The sequence below is a fragment of the Podarcis tiliguerta genome (assembly GCF_965153285.1).
Source record: "Podarcis tiliguerta genome assembly, chromosome: 5".
Taxonomy (NCBI): domain Eukaryota; kingdom Metazoa; phylum Chordata; class Lepidosauria; order Squamata; family Lacertidae; genus Podarcis; species Podarcis tiliguerta.
Window position 1 is genome coordinate 31559317 of NC_139538.1, and position 23645 is coordinate 31582961.

General features: G+C 42.7%; 1 protein-coding gene and 1 long non-coding RNA gene across 2 annotated transcripts in view; one reads left to right on the plus strand and one right to left on the minus strand.

The window, feature by feature from the left end:
- Positions 1–14643, minus strand: part of PXYLP1 (2-phosphoxylose phosphatase 1) — a 61099-nt gene extending 46456 nt beyond the window's left edge. Inside the window, exon 1 of the mRNA XM_083442803.1 lies at positions 14447–14643. The gene's annotated coding sequence lies outside the window, so the exon portion shown is untranslated. The remainder of the gene's footprint in view (positions 1–14446) is intronic.
- On the plus strand, positions 4984–6594 carry LOC310678243. The gene is made up of 2 exons (XR_014511711.1): positions 4984–5040; positions 6347–6594. It is a non-coding gene; the product is annotated as an uncharacterized lncRNA (long non-coding RNA).
- Positions 14644–23645: the final 9002 nt, after the last annotated feature.

Here is a 23645-nt window from a genome sequence, read left to right on the forward strand (position 1 = left end):
TCTAAATATTGCGTAAGTCAATATCTGTAGCACCTCAGAGGAACATCTTCATCTTACAATCTCAATCTTGGGGCTGATCCTACATGCTGTCGTGGCCACAACATCTAACCCAATTTTTCTACTGTTAACAGAGAAATCCGACAAAAAGTAAAGACACCAACCAGGACAACTGGAGCAAAACAGCAGCCAATAGGCTTGGTCATTATTGAAGACTGTCATGACAGGACTGCCACCCAATGCAAGATGAAGCAAGATGGAAGCCCTGAACAAAAGGAGACCCCAACTTTTATTAGCTACTAATCCCTCATGTTACACCCCTAAGACTACATCACAACTACAGCATGACTACATCATTGATAAATCACAAAAAGGAGGGGTTGAGGGAGGAGTTGTGGTGGTAACCTGAGTGTCTTGTCACCTGGCTGGTTCCTCCTTTCCCCTTCCCCATGAGTACTTTCCAGAGGAAAAAGGGGAGTTCGCAGTTTCCTGCCCCGAGAGGGAAGGGCTGATCACTGTCCTTTGTTTCAGTTCGTACTTGTAGAGTTAGGAATCGATCAACGCTTGCTGATCTTAATACACAATTTATATTCCTTTAACATCTGCCAAAGCAAACTCAATGCCAAAGTAACTGCAAGGGTGGCTGAGCTTTTAGCAACTGAGTCTCTCAAAGTGGTGAATGACACTATTTAGCGGGAAGAAACTCCAATGAAAATCCTCGTTCTTACATGGCTGTTTATTTGTACATATTTTAAAATTTTATATACTGATGTTTTATGATGGCCTATTTTTTCAAAGCCTAACAAAGGTTTGGCGAAGTAAGTGGTTCAAATCAAAGCGTTGCTGTTTATTTGTTTTGATTTATTACTACATAAATTTTAAATATATTTACTTATTGTAGTCCTACTGGAAGACTACACATGAACAAAAATTATTCATGTTTACTTCTATGATAGTTATGCAGTCAATGAAAAGTGCTGGTGCAAGTCAATGCTGAAATACTGCAAATAATTATTAGACTGTTCTAGAGTATGTCCCACTTAGCATCTCTTATTAGAATTCATAGTATCATACAGTTGAAAGGGACCAAGAGGATCATCCTGTCCAACTCCCTGCAATGCAGGAATCTTTCATCTAACTTGGGGCTTGGAAAGCATTGAACAAAAAACAGAACCAAAACCAAACCACAGTCCTCAACTGTAACTCCATACCTTTAAACTGGATAATGAAACAAGTAATAATAATAGACTGGCTATCAGTCTTATCCCCCAGGAAAGTTGTGACACAGAACTAGAAACAAAGAAGGGTGGTTATTTTGTTCCTTGGTCTCTTTGCCCACATCATAGAAAATTCAGAGTCTGTTGAAAGGGAGACACCCCTGGTGATTTACAATATCACTATAACAAACTGTCATTTACAAATTCACAGTTTCAACATGCATTGCAATAGGAAGAATAGAAACCCTTTAACGTGTTTCTCTTCGCATGTCTCTGACACTGTTCAAAAAACTCAAAACTGCTTCTTTTCAGCGTGCTCTCTCTCTCACACACACACACATATGAACATTTTCTCAGAACAAATAGATAACTTATTTGTTTAGAATGTTTATATGTGGGTTAGAATTCAAATTAAAAGCAATGGAATGCAAAAAAGAAAGTGTGTGTGTGTGTGTGTGTGTGTGTGTGTGTTATCATCACACACAGAGAGGAATTACCATGAAAAGCTGGTCATCTTTTCAACATTGATTCATGTAGTCTGACAAATTGCAGAAAGTGGAAAACATGGCCAGACCCTACCAAGAAGTTGATGCAGCAACCCTGTGGTAAAACTATTCACTCGCTACATACAGGTATCATACATGGCTAGTAACTTTGGGGTGTTAATTTGTAAATCTTGTAAAATTAGAGGTAGCACGAACTGCATCACCCATGCAGTATTGTGCTTGCTGCTACATAAAAAACCCTTTACTTTAAAATTCCTTTTATAAGCAACTTCATGTCCCAGTGAGAGCACATAATGTGTTTTTATCTTCCGAACCATCCATATCTTGCCCAAGGGTGGCGAATATTCTGTCACTAAATTGGACAGGTGCAATTTCCTGCTTCAAATGATACCCATAAGCCTGAATAGAAGCAGCTTAAGTCGCTACCACTTACTCTCTTCTATGGTTCTTGAGAAGGTCCAAGGCAAAATCCATACAAGACAAACAGGAATCTCGTAAAACGAAACAGCACAAGTTATTCTCAAAGATTATGCTTGCTGATACGAAATTCCTCATTCCACAGAAATAGCAGTGAACTAAGGGCTAACACTTTAGTCAGTCAAAGTGAATCCACACCATGTGTCCGGTTAAAATGTCCTTTTTTATGTTCATCATACTCATGTTAAGATTAAGCTGCATATTTCTTAGGAAATTTGTATGTAGAAGACATGCTTTTTATATATAAAAAAAAATCTAGCTTGCCAATTCTCCATTGCATTTGAAAACACTGGCACAACTTAACAACTGCACTGGGAGTGCTACTTTTATGCAAAGCCCATTAATAACCTGTCCAAACAAGTATCCTTTTAAAAGCTTCAAATGATTCTGTACATTTTTAGGTTATAGCAACAAAGAAGAAATGCACTTGTATAGCTATTGCAGGAGGTCTCTTCAATTAAATCAGCAAGTCAGACTTTCCATGCTTTGAGATTTAAGTCAGGATGACAATCTTAGGACCTATGTATGGTGAAGATACCACTGCATGGGCATATTTCCATACTACAATTTCATATACCGTATTGACCCAAATATAAGCTGCACCCGAATATAAGCTGCACCTTTAAAATTGGGGGGGGGGGGGTTTAATTGAATATAAGCCGCTCCATTCCTTGCTGCTCCTAGCTGCATACTGGGGAGGGAGGACCCTTGCAGCACTGCCAGCGGCCTTTCCCCTTCCTCACTCTCTCCCTTCCCAGTCTTGGGGGAAAGGACGGGGACTACGCATGAGGCAGGTGCTGCTTCACCGCACTCCTGGTGCTGTTTGCCCCTGGCTGCATACCGTAAGGTCGTGAATATAAGCTGCACTTTAATTTTTCACAGGCAGAATTTGGGGGGAAAGTGAGGCTTATATTCAGGCCAATACAAGTTGGTGGTCAACAAAAGAGGTTTAAAGGCAAATTTTAAGAAATGTAGTATGAACACCAACAAATGGGAAACACTGGCCTGCAAGCGCTCCAGTTGGAGAACAGCCTTCACCAAAGGTTTCATGGGCTTTGAAGACACTTGAACTCAGAACGCAAGGGAGAAACGTGCTAGGAGGAAGGCACACGTGGCAAATCCACACCGTGATCCACTCCCACCCAGAAACCAATGTCCCCACTGTGGAAGGACATATGGATCCAGAATTGGCCTCCACAGTCACTTACAGACTTATTGTTAAAACCGTGTTTATGGAAGACAATCTTACTCAGTTACGAGTGATCACCAAAGAAGAAGAAGAAGAAAACCCAAGTAAATCATTATAATCAAGTTACAAGGCTTTCAGTAGTCTTTGGAAATCTTTTTATGGAAAAGTTATGTAGTGCAAACTATAGTTCTTGGTCATGCTAAATAAATGGCTAGAAGAGATTCTATAAATACTTACAAGACACTGTAATATGCCATGCGTATTACATGGCAATAACTTGCTGTAATGATCAGAGGACTTTCCACCCATAACCCCACTTCAGTATATAGTCATAACTTGGTTTTTGACCAGCTTAGTTCTTGAACGTTTTGGCTCCCAAACGTAGCAAAACCGGAAGTGACTGTTCCGGTTTGCGAACTATTTTTGGAAGCCGAACGTCCAACGGGGCTTCCGCAGCTTCCAATTGGCTGCTTCCAATTCCTGCAGCCAATCAGAAGCCACACTTTGGTTTTCGAACATTTTCGAAGTCGAACAGACATCTGGAACAGGTATGACTGTACTGCACTTGGGCCCTTTCATATTTAAAAATATTTGCTATAAATATAAAAGTTAATGCTTACATTAGGTGTTTTAAAAACAAAAGCATGCTTAAAGCACATACATGTCACCCCAAAATTGACTTTTGTGGACTAACTCCTTATTCAGAAGAACTGTCCTCTCCGTGTGATAAATTTGCCAGTGGTAAATTGCTGTCCTGTGGAGATTTCTTTAGCCACTGATATACAGTATTCAAATAGTAACTTTTCTTGATACTTCTAAATGAAGTTTCCTTGGGAAGCAACTGTTTATTTATAGCATCTGTAGGTTGCCCTTCAGCCAAAACCCCTTCCAGAGCAGCTTAAATACAATCAATTAAAGTAAGACAGTCTCTACCCACAGGACTATAATCTAAGAGACAGTTCAAGAAGAGAAAAGAGACAGGGAGTCAATAGAGAAAAAGCAAACTCAGGCACCAATTCTTCAAGTTCAAATGGCAGTTGGAGTGGAAGCAGTTCAGGAGCAAGATATACCGCATGCTCAACAAGCCCCACTCCTCCTCTCTCCCACTGAGGCAGTCTAAAATAAACAATTAACTATGCCTAAATTGAAAACTTTTTGATCTGCTCCTCTAAGATGAAATGATAAGACTGTGGCAGTACAGAAAGCAGCATTTGCAAAATGGACTGAAGCTTCTCCCTATGTAGCAAATTCCTTGAGAATAATCACTGTAGCTAAATATTTCTACACACAAAGACCCTTTAAACTTTTCCACTTGAAACATAAATGTTCTGTTTACATTCTTCTTTCGTAAAAAGTTATCCGAAACCTGAAAGCTGCGTGGAAACTATCTGAACGACTAAACAGAAACTGAAGTTGAGGCAAGCATTTTACGAAGACAAAAAACATAACTCAACTACAAAAATAGCGGTTGATGATGTGGGCGGGGTGGGGAGAGGAAGAAGCGAGTCGTGGCAGCCCTAAAAACTTGAAAGTGATGCCGTATTTGACTAGTTTGTCATTATTATACAATCATTAACAGAGACCAAAGGTCAACAGTCTCCACAGGTGGCAGACGAAAATGTCACCCAGAAAGACACAAAGCACAGCACTATGGGTGAGTGGTCTAAGTTATCGAAAGATTATAACAAAATCCTACATTGTTTAATTTTCTAGACAAGCATAAATTAACAAGACCAATATCTACTATTCATTTACATCTGCCTTCATATCAACTGATCAGTCTTTTCCTCTCTCAACTGCATCAAATACAAATTCACTGGATTATTAACAGTGTGGGTTGATTTGAATTATCAATTTGTTTTCCACTTCAAAATTTATATACCGTATTTTTTCATGTATAACACGCCCCCATATATAACACGCCCCATTTTTGAGGGGACTCCAAATTAAGAAAATGGGGGGATACACTATCTGTGTATAAGACAACCCCCAATTTTTAACATTTGTTGTTGTTTAGTCGTGTCCGACTCTTCGTGACCCCATGGACCAGAGCACGCCAGGCACTCCTGTCTTTTTAACATAACTTTTAAAGAAAAAATCCTAGTCTTATACATGGAAAAGTACTGCATTTCCCAAATAAAGCAGGTATACTAGCTCAACAGCAACAGTTTTACAACCGAACCTCATGCTGAGTACCATGCAACTCTATAGTGAACCAAATCCTTCTTACTGGGTGGATATCCTCCTACAATGAGTTCCAAGTACTTCATTGGGGATGATTATTTATTTACTGGGAGGTGGAGGGAGGGCAGTTCACTGCTGGGTCACTGCCCAAAGGTAAAAGGTAAAGGTACCCCTGCCCGTTCGGACCAGTCTTGCCAGATTCTAGGGTTGTGCGCTCATCTCACTCTATAGGCCGGGAGCCAGCGCTGTCCGCAGACACTTCCGGGTCACGTGGCCAGCGTGACAAGCTGCATCTGGCGAGCCAGCGCAGCACACGGAACGCCGTTTACCTTCCCGCTGGTAAGCGGTCCCTATTTATCTACTTGCACACGGAGGTGCTTTTGAACTGCTAGGTTGGCAGGCGCTGGGACCGAACGACGGGAGCGCACCCCGCAGGGGGATTCAAACCGCCGACAATACGATTGGCAAGTCCTAGGCACTGAAGTTTTACCCACAGCGCCACCCGCGTCCCACTGCCCAAAAGATAATGTCAAAAGATGCTGTTTTATTGCGTCAACCTATGAGAGGAAAATATTAGTTACTGATCTACTATTCCTTGTTATGTTCCCTATAATGGGCTAAGATGGTTTTGAACCTTTGTTATAGTAATGAGTTTGACCAGTAAATATAGACATTTCTTTGTTAAGAGGGGATGTTTTTAGTGCAATAAAGAGGTAGTTATTGAAATTGAGTATATGACTCCTTTCCTTTTTATCTCTTCCATTTTTATCTTTCAGTTTGACTGAAAATTGCCCGTATCTTCAAGATGCTGATACTACAAATTCCTAAATTCCCTGGAACCCAAGTGCTTGAAGACATGGCTTCTCCATATGTCTACCAACAAAAGCAAAGGCCCTTCTTACATTAATACAATGGATGTCTAGGAGGATGTGAACACAAAGGCTTTCTCTGGTGTCTCTGGAATTCCCAGGAGAGGCCAGACAATTCTACACCCTAGTTCTGTTCAAATAAAAAATTGAATACATTTTCATTTGTAAAGGAACTTGGAAAGGGGCAGGTACAGTTAGCCACTGTATTTTTGTAACTGTCATATTAATTATTGCATATGGGATATGGTTTCATTTCATCTTATATTGTCAGTCACACTGGGCACTTTTGGGAAGAGAAAGGGCAGAGTATAAATTTTACATATACAATGTTTTCATATAAAAATTTCTCAACAATAAGGGCATGTGACATTGAAAAGTGAAGGCTGTCATCTGGGAGAAAGAGGGAATAGAACATTAAAATCTATCAGCTCTTCCTGAATCCTGCACACAGAGTCAGGTGCCTGCTAACTTTGTGGTAGGTACCTTATAAAGCCAACTCAGTAATTACAGTTTGGTCATCTAGGACTTGTTCACAGATGAAAATGCTGAGCCAGCCAAGAGGTCTGGGAATGTGCTGGGTTCACTGCTCAGCATCAGGCTGGGATCAGTGGCAATAGCATTTTGGTGACGCACAAGAATTCAGTCTTCATCATCAAGTATGCCATGAAACAGATGGCCTGGCTTTACACTCAATACCAGAATGAGGTTCTGCTAAGATATCAACCAATCAACTCATAACTAGATTTGGTACAGTATTTTGAACTGAACGAGTGGGTGATGCTCTGTGGGTGAGGGAAAGTATTAACTACTGTTATGTACAGGACATTGTGACAGTGACAGCAGTCACCCGTTACAGTTCGTTCCAATGTAGATGCGGTGGGTCTATTAAGACTGTCCCAAAGCCTAATGAGTTTCAAGAAGTAACTTGAATAGGGACTATAAATATACTGCACCTCCTATCCTACTGCAACTCTAGTACTATCTGAAGTACAGATCTCATTTAGGCAGCCAATTTAATCCTCTGGCATGCATTCCTCAATGGATCAGTGTACATTAAACTCTTTGGTACTTGAGGACTATGTTCCAAGAACTGGGTGGGCAATTAATTAGTAGGACTGACTACCTGAATAACAGGTAACTTGGAATAAATTCAACTGAACCTACTCTATGGCAGAATAAACCATAATGCTATCACCAACCCATACATGTAGTACAGTTAATTGATGCTTTCCCATATGGATAAATGGCCTTTAACATACTGGACACAACCATGAAAAAAAATAACCTATGACTTATTTATTTCATATACCGCATTTTTCGCTCTATAAGATACACCAGACTACAAGACGCACCTAGTTTTTGGAGGAGGAAAACAAGAAAAAAAATATTCTAAATCCCAGAAGCCAGGACAGCAAGAGGGATCGCTGTGCAGCGAAAGCAGCAATCCCTCTTGCTGTTCTGGCTTCTGAGATAGCTGCGCAGCCTGCATTCGCTCCATAAGGTGCACACACATTTCCCCTTACTTTTTAGGAGGGAAAAAGTGAATCTTATAGAGCAAAAATTATGGTATATGTGCGTCTCTGTATGTGTCTGTACAGTGGTACCTCGGGTTAAGTAGTTAATTCGTTCCGGAGGTCCGTTCTTAACCTGAAACTGTTCTTAACCTGAAGCACCACTTTAGCTAATAGGGCCTCCAGCTGCCGCCACGCCACCGGAGCACGATTTCTGTTCTCATCCTGAAGCAAATTTCTTAACCCGAGGTACTATTTCTGGGTTAGCAGAGTCTGTAACCTGAAGCATATGTAACCCAAGGTACCACTGTACACACACACACACACACACACACACACACACACACACACAGACACTAAAAGCAACAACCTTGAAGTGGGTAATGATGACCCACTGGAAAAATTCAATGTCAGCACTTCAAATAAATTTATTACGGTAACCTTACTCTGACTAACTCTGATTACAGATTCCACGTCAGAGATTCCAGGACCTTCCTGATTTTAACTATATAAGCTGAAACCTTTTTCTTACCATGTACAGTCAACGACATCTGTGTTTGGCTCTTGCTTTTTCTAGATGATGTCACTATGGTAAGGAAGTTGATTTAGTCAATGCCTCCATTTAAGAATTGGCAATTTCTGCCTTCCTAAAGGAGCATATTATGAAACCTCTGCTTTGTTTAGCCTGCTAGACTCATATACTTGCCACCATCTAGTTTACCTTTCTAGTCAAGGTGATGAATGGACTAATGGTGGGAGTTACATTGCTCCCTTCCCTTCCTGATGAAACAGACTACACTACACACTTCAGTAATATTTAGGTTGGAAGCTGTCCCTCCTAAAGTGATCACTATTACCTCCCAAGGTCACTGAGACTGTGCAGAGAGCAAAAAGGGGTCAGAAACAGCCCAAGGGAAAAAGATGTTAACGAGCTACAGTGCAAATAATAATAATAATAAAAATACCTATGATCTCAGTGTACTGAGTGCACTTCACAAACCTGCAGCCCAATACTCAGATGTTTGTTAAAGCCCATTATTAATATTTGTCCTCTTTTTTGCTTCCTTTTTTCCATCAATTCAGATTAATAAATGTTGGTTATGCATCGCTATTTCTTTACTTTATTTCATTTACATTCCTAAGAACTGGAGTTGGAGCCAACAGCGACTTTATAAGCTCATCAGGGACTCAATGTCTCAGAAATCTGGGAAACCCTGGGCTAAACTCTAACTTTAAGATGATTAAAGCACACAGTGCCTCTTAGCTGAAACTTGTTCCAGCAACCATGACTACTGCAGATCCTGCTAGACAACTGTAACACACGGATATGTTTGAAAGCTGTCCAGAAGCTGAAATTATTGCCTAGTCCTCATTTGCTGGTGCTTTGGCACTCATCCATGTAAACTTAAGTGTAGAACACAGCACCATACAAAACTATCATAAAAAATAAACACTGATTTTTTTTCCATTTTCAGCCATTGCACACTAAAAATTTACAACAGACAATGTACCGTACTTTTCGCTCCATTGGACGCAGTTTTTCCCCTCCAAAAACTGAGGGGATATGTGTGTGCGTCCTATGGAGCAAATGCAGGCTTGGGCCATAGCCGCGCGCAACCCCTCCGGCAGGGAGAGGCTGCACGGGGCTATGGCTTCTTTAGCTCCACACAGCCTCTCCCAGCAGGGAGATATTGCGCGGGGCTAAAGAGGAAGCCAAAGCAGCCAGCGGGATCCATCCCACTCGCTGTCTTGGCTTGTGCCATAGCCGCGCACAACCCCTCCGGCAGGGAAAGGTTGTGCGCAGCCTGAACGCTGCTCTTTGGGGCTGGGGGGGGGATATTTAAATTGATTTCCCCGTCTAAAAACTAGGTGCGCCCTATGGTCCGGTGCACCCTATGGTAGGTTTGCATAAAATTTGCCAAATAAATAGTATAGTGAGGTCACTTGCTATTGACAAGAAATTAAATCTTCCTACCCTCAGGACTGCAGAGCTAGACTCTTCATACATACTTGCCTTACTTACTAGCTTCCCCCAACTTCTGCTACAAGTAATTACGGTAGATTTGGAGGATCTCATCTGAAATAAGAGTATGAGAAATCAGCTACAAGCATGCATCCAACTACAATGAGTGGAGATCTAAAGGGATACATAGATCTATCAAATCTCATGGGAATGGCATTTTTTCTTAGCTGAGTTGTAATTAATGAATATAGGTAGTTTGAACCACTCTGGGTACTGGAAGGATCTGATACAGTATAAGTTTAGATATAAGAGATGTTTCTGTGTGGCTCTATATGCCACATGCAATGATAGTAAGATCACCTCTTAAAAGAGGCGGCGTTTTCAGTGGTGGCCCCCAACTTAGGGAATGCTTCCCCAAGGTTAGTCCCCACATTGTGGTGCCACATTTACACTTAAGTGTATTAAGCAACTTTAAAACAAAATCATTTTTTTAAAAAGAATTTTAATCACACAGAGAATAGATATAAAATCTGTAAAAAATAATATGTTTTAGAACAAAATGATTATATGGTGCAACAGTTGACACTAACACACACTTAGATTTAATGAGAGGCAAAAAATATCTTAGATATTTTTTTTCAGACTGTGCAGAATAGAAAAACACTAAAGTTAAACAGCTATTCTAACAAGCACCCTGCAATCCCATCCTATGTTTACACAGAGGTACACACATGGAGTTCAAGGGGACACCTTATTAACTATGCTTATGACTGCAGTTGAAGTATCTTATTTGCTCTTCCTCCAGTGCAATTATTTTTTTCAGCATAGCAGGGATAAATTCCACTTAGAAACCCATTTAGCCTAGTAATTCTCAAATAATCATCCCAGTATAATGATCTGCATTAAACAATCAAAATTAGTATCACAATATGCCCAATATAATTAAAAAACCACGTTTAACCATTTAGATAAAAGATACGCATGTGATCTGATGCTCTGTGCTAGTAGTTTCAGCCACCTGCTTGAAAGATTAAATTTAACAAGATTTTACTTGACATCCTACTCGCATCCTCCCACTACAAATTCTGTCTGCTCTAATCCTCCTTTCATAAATGTCAAAACAGGACATCAGTGTTACAGCTGCTTTTGAGTCTGTGTCAACACATGCAGCAGAATGATGGGAAATTAGGTGATACTATTTTTAGCAGTAGTAGTATTAATTGCAATTGTTCATCACCTACTACATAAAATATCTCAAGGTGTCTCACATTAGAGAATACATAAAATATTTAGTATACATCAAAAAGAAAGATCAGAGAGGGAAGAAATGCCATGGTACAGCTGTAGCAGCAAAACTGGACACCTTCATCTGCCTCACCTGAAATAAAACATGTCTCTCCTGTATTGGTCTCTACAGCCACGACAGGCACTATAACGCTCCAATAATTTGACTTTACTCCTCAAGGTGCACTCCTCCACTGTCTCCCAAGACAGACAGATGCCGCCAACATCAAAAAGATATAAAGGCACTGACTAAAGATGTTTGACCTGCAATAACCTAAGAAGAACAAATACTCCCCCACCCTGCTAAAAGATAACCATCAGAACATGCTAGGGTATCATCATAACGTACGGCATCAATTTACAGCAAAATGCCTAAGTGCATAAAAAGCTGATCAAGATGATTAATGTGCTCCCACATAAAAAAATCAAGTTCCACTCAAACAAAATTAGCACATCAGGCAGAAAATTCAAACCTAGACCGTTTCCTACCCTCTTAGATTTGTATCTACAGCCATACCTTGTTTTGTGACCGGGATCCGTTCTGCAGCACTTGCCGCTAGCCGAAAAGGACGCAGGGCAAAGCGCTGAGTCTGAGCACGCGGTGCGGTTTTTCACTTCTGCGCATGCGCAAGTGGCAAACACAGAAGTAACCCATTCCGGTACTTCCGGGTTTGCCATGGACGTTCGCCGGAATGGACACTAGACGAGGCAGAAGTTCGCGGAGGCATTACTGTACAGTGAACTTTCAAGCAGTACAGTCCAGTCTAGTACTTCATTCTGCTGTACTGTTGAACGCAACCCAAATTAAGAACTCTTTGAACACAGGAATCCAACAGATAATGAGGAAAGTTTATCCCTCTCCCCAATGTAATAGCTAGAGATAGATCTCCCAATCTTAAATTCAGTTCTACACATTTCTGCAGGAATTTGCAGATTTAAAAAAATCCTCATGAAAATTTATCAGCATTTTAGTGTAACAATCTCCTAAACTCACTGTCATGAAGTGTACAGATTTTGACAAAGCATTCCACCTCGCAATATAATGCCACTTTGTATGTTATTTTCACAATTATATGCCTTTTTATACACACTTTATCCAAGTAGGTGCACTTTTGTACAACTGTTTAGCTGGAGAATTAACAGCATTGCAAAATTTGGAGAAGTATGCATTTCAAAGGATTACTGTGTTTTGGTTCATATACTGTTTTGGAAAGAGCAATTTGGTAGTTCCGCCTTTAAATGCAAACTGAATCTAATTTCTCCTTAATCCTTGGTTGCAAGCATTCTATATTCAAGGACCTTGTTATATGGCGCATACTCAAAATAGCAAGCGCACACAACCCTGTAGTCTGAAGTGGTACATTCTAGAATTCTACCTCCATAGTCTGTGTCTATGTGTAGAATGGCTCTCAGAAGCACCATTTGGCATAGTTTAAATACTGTATTCTACTCATACTATCAACACAATATTCTTTATGAATATCTAATTCATTTTTAAAAAGTCCTTCATTACTACATCCACTTAGTCCATCGATTTCTTCAACAGAAGACAAATATATATTTTCAAAGGTGAAGCAAAGTTTTAAACTAAAATAGGTGTCTGGCTAGATAAAAGCACATGCAGTCTCCGTATAGGTTTTTCCTAAAAGAGATCAAGACAGCTGTACTGCATAACTTCATTTCAAATGAACTATGGAAGAACTTAAATTAACACTTGCAGAAGCTTTTGCAGGTTAACTTGATGCACTCATACAATTAAAGAATTGTAGAGTTGGGACCCTCAGGATCATCTAGTTCAATCCCCCATCCAATTTGAAACCATACCAGACTGTGCTTAGCTTTGCAGATGTGCTAGCAGTTTTACTGCTGTGCCATGGCATAAGTGACTCTTGGGACAATTAAAACATGAAATAGTGGAAGCTTTAATTGATAGGTGCAGCACCCCCTGGCAAAGGAAAACTATGTTAGGCTCAGATGTATTTGTTGTTTATAAAGGAAGAGGGAAAACTGAGTTCTGTATTTGCTGTTTCCCCGGGGAAGGGAAAGAGACATTAAATTACAAAGTTACCATAATACACTTGCTTGAATTATCGTATTATGTATCAAACTGGCAAAAGGCTATACGCAATAGCAACCCTCACCCAGATCTCTACATGAAGTCGCTTCCTTCTTTTTATACACAGCAAAAGATGTGCAGCAGATGATCCTAAGAACTGCTCACTAACTACACTGCTGGCTCAGAACTGGGAGCAAAACCCAGGTGTAGGAAGAAAATCGTCCGGGATGGTTTTTTTAAAAGGGGACAAAAGCGCTGCAGAGCTCAGCTGAGCTACGGAAGGTGTGTGAAAGAAAGATAAAAAGGATGCGAAGGAGGCTTGCCAAATACTAGTCCCCCGGGTTTGAAGTCCACCTTCTGCAAACTGATGCCGTGCCAAGAAACCAAACACAATCGCCCCACTAGTGGAAAGCGAACAATGAACTGAAAACGAAAGGACCCTCCCGAGCCAATTCATAGCGAGCATCTTTAAAGGACACGTTGGAGAAAAAGAGGACCTAAAGTATCAAAGGGGAGGCTGCGGGAGAGTTTTAAACTGGAGAGGAGGAGGAGGAGGAGGAGGAAGGGGGGGAGCAGAGACGTTGGACAGGCATGGGAATCTCGCCACGCAGCGTTAAGGAAAGGTTAGGGCAGCATAGGGCAGGCAAAGGGCTTCAACTGGTGGGGCTGGGCGGCGTTTCTCCCCCCTCTCTCCCCGCCCCACAACCTGTAGGAAAGGCTCCTAAAGTGGAACGGAGGAGGAGAGATTTGGAAAGCACTAGATCCAGAGAAGTGGCAAGGGAGGAGGGGGACGGGAGTCCCTGCCTAGAAAGCGATGGGGAGAATTTTTTTTGGGGGGGGGGGATTGTAAATCAGTTTGGAAGCAGCAGCCTGAGCTGCCAGCGAGAACTCAGAGCGAGAGGAGAGGAGGCGCTGCCGCCACACCGGAGCGACGACGGTGCGCGTGGACGCGTGTGGGGTGGGCGCTGGGAAAAGCGCTGTCCCGCCTCCGGGCAGCTATGGGGAGGGCGCAGAAGGGGAAGGCAGGCGCAGAAGGGACCCTCGGGAGGAGAAATTGGGAGGGGGGTGACTGACTGACTGGCTGACAGATAAGACCCCCCCCCCCTTCTTTCTCTGCAAGGAGCGAAAAGGGCTCCAAGGGGTGGGAATGGAGAGAACATGCAGCAGCAGCAGCGGCTCCCTCCAGCTCCTACCTGCCTAGCCAGCGCAACCGCCGCTCTCTCTTTCTCTCAGCCCAGCCGCTCCTTCGCCCCTTCCTCGCTCTCAGCTGCTGCCGCCGTCGCGGCGCGCGAACCAACTTGAGCCGACCGTGGCTCCGGCTCACTGGCTCGCTTTCTCTCTCGCTCGCTCTCCCTCCGCGCCGGAGCTCCGCCTCCCTCCTTTCATCCATTGGCCGCCCGGGAAGGCTTCCCCGGCAGCGCCACCTGCCGCCCGCCGGGCGGGACGGCGAGGACGGCGCGCGCCTGCGCTGTGAGAACGCCTCCTCGCCGCTCTCCCGTCCGGCTCTCTCTCTCTCCCTCCTTTTCATCCTGGGAGCGAGAGAATCCTCAGGCTGGCGGGAAGGCGGGAGTGGGAGGGTGTTGCGCGGCGACTGCTCCGCTCGGGCACACAGGTCCCTAAGCGAAGGTTCCTGGAGTAAGGGCGGGTCGCCGCGCTAAGAGATGGGGTTTTCTTCCCCAAGACGTGCTTGGCTGCCCCTCACGAAGCGGAGCCGTGGTAGAATCGTAGAGGTGGAAGGGACCCCGTGGGTCATCTAGTCCAACCCCCTGCAATGCAGGAATATCAAGTACCAGCCTAACTAGTGGCTAGTCAACCTCCGCTAAAAAAGCCTCTAGTGAATAACAAATTGATTGGTTGGTTGGTTTGCTTGGTTGCTTGCTTGTACACCCCACCATCTGCTCTGACAGGGACTCAAGTTTTGATTACAGATAAAACAATAACAGCTAAAAGAAGCAATAGCCCACCTATGAGAATCACACAAACCAGAACCTAAGCATATAGAATTCCAACATTGGAGGTAAAATACAGTGGTACCTCGGATTACAGATGCTTCAGGTTACAGACTCCGCTAACCCAGAAATAGTACCTCGGGTTAAGAAGTGTGTATCAGGATGGGAACAGAAATTGCATGGCAGTGGCGCAGAGGCAGCGGGAGGCCCCATTAGCTAAAGTGGTACCTCAGGTTAAGAACAGTTTCAGGTTAAGAACAGACCTCCAGAACCAATTTAGTTCTTAACCCAAGGTACCACTGTATAGCCACCATGGCTGGTAGCCACTGATATCCTCATCCCCCAATGAGTATGTCTAAACTGAAACTCTTTTAAAGCCACCCAAGCTGGCGAATATCGCTACATCTTAGGGGATCACTACATCTTAAGGGAGCAAATTGTCTTGGTGGGAGCAAGGTAGGGATGCATGGATGCGCTGGTAGCCGCAGATTCACCAGTAAGTCTCAGTAAGTGGCAGCACTGCTGAGGTCTGGAGGCCATTGTTTGTTGCAGGTCCTTCCACCCCAGTGAACAAGCTGCTCCTGGAATTCTAGGTTAACCGTGCATTGTATGAAGTTTTTGTCTTTCCTGAATCTTCAGTATTCAGCTTCATTGGTTGCTGCCCAGTCACCTGTCAAGAAGTGGTTAAGGGCTCATGCATACTTCCTCTTGACCCACTGCTTTTCCCTGGGGAAAACTACTATTTAGCACTCCACCAGAGCAAACAGCAATTTTGTTTCCCCCCCATTTTTCATTTGTTCTGATCTATTGCTTAGGAGCAGTTTTTCCCTTGCAAAGGAGCTGAGCAAGGGGGGAATCGTTTGCCCCCATGCTTTCTAAAAGTAAAGGTGCCCATACGGGCCAGTCGTGTCTGACTCTAGGGTTGTGCGCCCATCTCACTTAAGAGGCCGGGGGCCAGCGCTGTCCGCAGACACTTCCGGGTCACGTGGCCAGCGTGACAAGCTGCATCTGGCAAGCCAGCGCAGCACACGGAAACGCCATTTACCATCCCGCTGGTAAGCAGTCCCTATTTATCTACTTGCACCCGGAGGTGTTTTCGAACTGCTAGGTTGGCAGGTGCTGGGACCGAGCAACGGGAGCGCACCCCGCCGTGGGGATTCGAACCGCCGACCTGACGATCGGCAAGTCCTAGGCGCTGAGGTTTTACCCACAGCGCCATCCGCGTCCCTGTGTCCCCATGCTTTCCAGGCACAGCACAAATGAAAGTGTGGGTGGGCTATAGGCTCACTCTGAAACATTTTATCTAGAATACTACTTGTCTGAAACATTTTAACTAGAATACTACTTGAAGTTGCATTCCATACAGGATGACATCTGTTTGCATCTCTTGGGTTAAGGCTTGTGTCATCATTAAAAATAAAAATAAAAATTATAGACTATGTTTATGGAACTGACACTGCAATATTCCCAATCTGTTCCGTCCTAATTATGTCAGTTCAATTTCTTTAACAGAATTCCTTTGTTCTGATGAAAATACTAGTGCATGTGTAGCATGCATGGGCTTACCCAAGCCATATTAATTTTCTTGGATAATTGGAGCTTACTGAGGATCTCCATTTGCAGCATAAGAAGTGTATGAAAAGATTTCCCCCTATGCAATCTATCATCTGTGAAGCACCCAGGACACTTGGGTGACCTAGGAGAAACAGAAGTGCTGCCTATATGGCCCTCTTTGTGACATGCAGCATACATTCAAGCCATTAACTGAACCATCCTATACACCAGGGTGACGAACATTTTTTTCAGGGAACCACATTCTCTTCTGAGCAACCTTCCCAGTAGGTAGCTTCACAGCCCACAGCACAGAGACTTGGGAGGGGGGTCTGGACCAGGATGAAGGAACCTGAGTTCACCATGACCTAGCTCCAATGCCGGTGGAAGCATGGAAAAGTGGACTTCTGCCAAGACTGTAGTGCTAATCTGTCTGCTTGATTTTCTAACTGTGGCTCACCTGTGTTCAGACCCCAGCAGCATACAGACAAGGGCCAGGTGACAGAGAGGCATGGCATGGCAGATGTGGACCAATTGGAATTGAGCCTGTAATTCCATCATGGCTGAGCACTTACTAGGGGACTTTGCTCCTTTCTTTCTACAATCCCTGAAGCAGGGCAGTTCCACTGGCATATTTTATGTACTGGCAGCATATCTCAAGTTATCTGGACTTTTACCAAATACTCTGCCCCTTTCAGCCAGCAGTTTTGGGTTGCTCTGTAAAACTTGATAACCAGTGGTCATGTAATGAGAACTGTAAGATCAATTTCATATAAAAATGTAAAATATAAGAGTCTGAATCCATACTTTCAGTACATTTCATATAACTTACATAACGATTGAACAATCTAATTTTTGAAGGTAATAATGCAAAGCAAACCCCATGCATTTGGAACACCCTTTTTGTATCAGGAAAGGTAAAAAAGGGGGAAACATACTATGGCATTATTACAGACAGTAGCAGATCTTGTTTTTTTGCAAATTTGCCAAATGATTTGATGGACAGCAAACATCAATCAATTTTTAAAATTGGCCAATAGTGCAATGATAGTTGTTTGGAGTCCTGCTAAAATCTGTATAAATACTAAATTTGCCCATGTGTTCCTTATAGTCATCTCAATCCAATAACAGAGAAAATCAGTGTCAAGACATGGACTGGGTCAGGACATGTCAATTCAACAATGCTCCAGCTTCTTCTGGTTGGATGCCTTCATCCTATAATCAAAGATCCTTATGTAACTCATGGCCCTAGATCAGGCATTATCAGCTTTCAGGGGGTCTCTGGGCGTATTTCCAACCAGAGAAACTGTGAGCATCCTGCATACACTGCAACTTACACATGCATCACAGTGCCATGTGCATGCACACTCGCTCTCCCCACCTTGCAAATTACCAGTAAGACCATGATCTTACTGGAGAGTTAAATTTCTCTTCCTGGCTGTAAACTTCAGGAAAATCAGAAACATACATGCCACCACCACAGCAACAATTAGTCTTTATATATGTATATGTATGTGTGTGTGTGTGTACTATAGATATATGATAGATAGATGGATAGATGCAGTGGCGTAGGGTGGGTTGTCAGCACCCGGGGCAAGGGAAGTAATTTGCCCCCCCCCCCCGCTGCACTGTCCCTCCCCCAGATAGTCCCTCGCTCTCTCTCCGCACCGCACCGCACGCCTGGCACCCTCCCCTCCACAGTGGGCAGCGACCCGGCGGCTCAGATTGGATTCGCACAGCCAGCACTGCAGTGAGAGAGAGTGAGTGAGCCAGGTAGGGGCAGAGAGCTGCGAGTGCGAGCGCCCCCCCCCCAGATGTTGCGCCTGGTGCGGCCGGCCCCCCTGCACCCCCCACGCTACACCACTGGATAGATGATAGATGATAGATATATTTCAGGCCTAAAAGCAGCAAGGACCAAGAACTAGATCCTTGTGGGAGCCTTTTTAGGGACCCATGGCCTACATGAAAAACTAAGTGAACATCAGAGGATTTAGATGTGCTTTCACAGATATAATCTATTAAATTTAATTTCCATAAGAATAGATAGTGTGGATGGGAATGCACCTTCATATCCACTTACAACTATACAAGTCCATGTGTTATGTAGGGTCACTACATTTCTAATAGTATGTCTTAGTGCTGTGATGGGGAACCCGGGTCCCTCCAGATGTTGTTAGACTCTTAACTTACCTTTGCCTCAGCCAGAAAATCCAGTGTTCAGGGATGTTGAGAGTTTTAGCCCAACAATATTGAGGGCTACAGGTTCCCTATCCCTGCCTTAGTATATGTGACTATCACTTGGTCTGGACCACTGTGTGCTGAACCAAAAAACATAAAAATGTCAGCAGCTGCCTTCTAAAAGTATATTCCATAACTGCCTGATAAATAGCCTTTGGAAAAATATATTTGCTCCCATGCAAAAATATTTAATAGTTCACAGTTCTCTGATACCATCCTATGTGCTCCCAACCCCAAAATATATTTCTTCTCTATGCTCTGCAAAGACTCCTAAATCTGTTTTTGCCTCTTGTGCCCGCAGACTGTCACATAGTGAAACTGCTGTTTAACCTCTCTCGCACTGCCTTACATCCCTGTTTGCTCCCTGCCTCATTGCTGTCTTCAGATCTATTATCTCATATCAGTGCTGACACTTGAATCTCCCAGTGTGCCATCAACTGTAACCTCTTCGGGTGTGATTTTACAACCTGTACTGAACTTTGCAAGATTAGGGTCAAATGCTGGAATATTGCTAGAACGCCTAGACACAAAGGCCAAGGAGGTCCCCAATATCTCTAATGGTTGTGCCAAATAGGTCATTTTGACAGAATTTCTTACTCCTGAGTGGTGAGCTGCTGAAATTCCCTTCTCCATAACATAGGAATTCTGTTATTCGTCTGGCATGGCTTTTCAGAGCCTGGTGATGCAATGATGCAGGCTGGGGTCTGCTTGTCCTGCTAACTCAAGTTGCCAATGTAGTAACTGGACTGTTCTTTTGCTAAGTCTGAAATGGGTGTAGAATGAAAGATAAGTTATGGCTATGTGCAGTATTAAGAAGAGAAATTTAGCATGCCATTTAGAAAACTCTCTGAAATCTGAGGAAGAGCCTGTGGTTCTTGCTTTTCTTCTTCTTTTGCATCATAATTTTAAGGTTTGAATTCTTCCTTTCAGCCATAGCATTTGGTTGTGCTCAAATGCTTTGAACAGCTTCCCCAAATGCTTTGTAAAACCCTCAGTCCTCCTCTAGCAAGAGGTCACTAACCATTTCTGATAGTATCTCATTTCTAGCAAACGCTGCTTTAAGTTTGCTAATTACAGACTTGAATGCCTTGTCATTTTCTCTCTCTTTCAACACATCCGAGTACTTAAAGAACCAATCTACAATCTGAAAAGAATAATGTCCCTTCATAATCAGAACAGTCTGCGTCATTTTACGCCAATGTGCATGGAATGTAATATAGGCATGGAACATTCCGCCTTGCTTCCTTTGTTTGCAGATACAAAAGTTCTGCATGTTATTACAGAATACCCAGTGCCATGAAAGACATCTGGTCAAAGCTTTACTTGAATTAGTTCTGTCTGCCTTTGGTTTAATTAATCTGTATCATAGCCTTCTTTCTAGTAGCTCAGAGTGTCGTTTTACAGTGGAATTATGGAAGCACTGCCATTGCCCAGGAAGTATAGCCATATCCCAGAATCTTCATTGACTGAGCATTAGAGAGAACAGGAAGTAATGTTAATTGAGCCTATCTTGCAGTTGCAAAAATGATGCCCATTCATAGTTCTGGGCAATGAAGTGCTATTTTTCTAGGAAAAGATGTGCTGGAACCCACCATTAATACCTCCCTCATTCTCTTAGAATGGCAATGGTGCCCACCTGAAAGGTGCCGGAACTGAGCTCTGATGAATTCTGGCTGGGGAAAAAAGCCCTGAGGCCAGGTATGCAAAAAGTGTGTATGCGTATAATTAAAAAACTGCATCCCTCAGATATCAAATAGGTTGTTGTGGGAGGCATGGAAATACCCCACAATAGGCAGCTTGACAGGTTAATGGGTTCAAGTCGTTAAAGGTTTTGTGTATCTGAAAAACCTTCACAAATGGAAACATACATTTTCATTTCCCCCCTGCATCCTCCTAGGATACATATTTCCTTCCATGTCTGGTCCTCCGGTTCTCTTTTTGCAATCCTTAAGTGAAGACAGTCACTTATGCTTCATTTCAGTTTTATTAGGCTTTTTTCTTTTTACTTAAATAGATTCATGCCCTCTCACAGTGAGTCCATAGCTGAGGTGTCAGATGCTGAAAACCCACTCAAATGCTCACATTCTAGCCGCTAGACTGAACCTACCTGTACTTGCCTATATTTCCATACAGTACTTTTTCTTGAAAATCATACAAGTAGGGACATGTAGCTGATGTTAACTATCCACTATAATCGGAAGGAAATGTGATGCATCTGTTGTGTACACCATATGGTGTGGGAAGAAGGCAAACCATCTGCTTACAAAATAATACTCAAACCTTTTTACTTAAGTCCTGATAAAGACTATCCACCTCCGCTTTGATGTTGTGCTTGAACACTGTATCCATGAAGGGGACCTTTCATTTGAAACGGGTCCGGGGATTCACTGCACATTCTCCCCAAACCTAAGATGCTCTTAAGTCCCTACAGAGCATAAAACAATGTTTAATTTAGTTGTGGAATGATGGATAGCATATCTGGCTGCTGCTCTCCATCACATCTTTATCTCCATCCAACCTTGGCCACACATCAACATCATTGCAACAAGGGAACACCTGTACTGAAAGTTCACATCATGTTTGTGGACTGTTAGCTATTCCACTGCAAATTTGGGTGGCAAAAGGGGACTCAGCAGTTATCCTGACTCACCCAAGCAACTCATCACACCATTAAGAATAAGCTCTGTTTCTCTTATATACACACACAGAGAGAGAGAGAGAGAGAGAGAGAGAGAGATTTTGCAGGATCCCTGCTCAAGCCTATTGGTAGGTATTAAAGCTGGATTCCATGCCAGTTTATCTGTTGTTACAGTCCAGTAAGTACATAGCCAAAAAAGTCTGCATATCTCCCAAATGCTGCATTGTTTTTCCTTGTTCATCAGCATTAACTTTCTCAGAATGCTCTTATAAGATTAGCCTCATCAAGCTCAGCAATAATCAAGGAACCAGATTTACTGTAATATACTCTCATAATATAATCATGTGTTCCATTACTTGTTTCACAAGCTATTTTAGAGGTTGCTTTATTTTAATCCTGACAGTGTCATTTCTCATTAAGCATCTAATTTCTTCAGGTGCACAATAAGGCTGTTGGGAAATGGTTTCATGTGCCTGTTCTTTGTGGTATAGGGCCTTAAGGCATGGGAGACTCTTCATTTCAGGGTCATGGGTTCGAACCCCACGTTGGGCAAAAATAATTCTGCATTGCAAGGGTTGGACTAGATGACCCTTGTGATGCTGTGATTCTATGGATTACAAGGGCCCAGAAGGGGTCTATTCCATTTTGAGTCGACCCACCTAAACAACTCTTCTGAGAAGGCTGCAGAAGAGCACAATTTTGCTAAAACTGAGAGGAGAGGAGCCAGTGGGATGAGGAACATAGATAACTGCCTTATACTGAGTCAGACTATTGGTCTATCTAGGCGGCAGCTTTACTGCATCACAGACAGGAGTCCTCCCAGCCCTACTTGGAGATGCTGGGGACTGAACCAGTGTACAAAGGATGGGAGCTGCCTCCAGGCTATGGCCTGTGGAGTTCAATAATTCAAACACCAACAGGCACGCAATTGTATTGTGAGAGCACTCTTGAGCCATGTATTAAAACCTATACCACAAACCAACAGCTCTGACAGGTAAGTGGATCAAGAGAACAATAAAGCAAAGTAGGGATTGCTCCATGTTAGGGATCAGCAAATCTGTCCATTTCATTTTCTCTCCATTTCGAATTTTTCCAATCTTAAGTTTAATTCCCCACATGAGACACTGATTTATTTATTTTTATCCTCTTAGATATTCATCAGCATTTTAGTGCAAATGCACATGTTTGCACACTGTTTGGCTCAACATACACAATTTTGCAAAGCAATTTCCCCTAAAATAATGCCTTTTTAATGTTGCATGCATTTCTATACTCATTACTTGGATGGAGAACTGCGTTTCAAAAGTCAGAGTAATACAGATTTCCAAGGGTGACTTGTGTTTTGGTATTCCTATTATTTTGGAAAGTGTGAATTATGTATGTTCGCGTTTAATGTGACCTGAATCAGATTTATTCTCCATTCCTACTCCCTGTATGCAAATAGAGCACACAATGTTTCTGACACGCAGAAGAAAGGAGCCCTGGCCCTCCCAGGTATCCGTGTGCTTACAGGAGCTTTAAATAATGCCTATAACTCATTCCACTAACCTATGGCATTTGAATACCTGCTTTTAATCCTTGACATCTTGCAGCCAATAACACATTTAACTTTCCCAGCAAGCCTTTATAAGAACACAAAAGAGCCTTATAAAAAGTGTAGGAATACAAATAGGCTGTTTTGTAGGAAATGGTCCCATTTATTAAATACATCTTATAGCAAAGGATATTTCAGCTGCTGAGCTGAGCCCTCTCTTTTTACGTGGATTCATCCTTAGCTTACATTCACCTGTTGTCTCTTATCTGCTGCTTACCTTGCAAGCTCTTTGTGCCCAGGGCTTTTCAAAACGTGCTTATGTACTGCCTAGCTACAAAAGGTGTTTTTCTATGCCGCCACAAAATTATAATTAATGGCCCGCAGTGCTTCAAATGACAGTGGGAGGACCTTAAATATGCTTTTTACTATGCAAAATGAGCATCTTGCACACCTTCTTGCTGAGGGAAATGCCAGCTATGGAA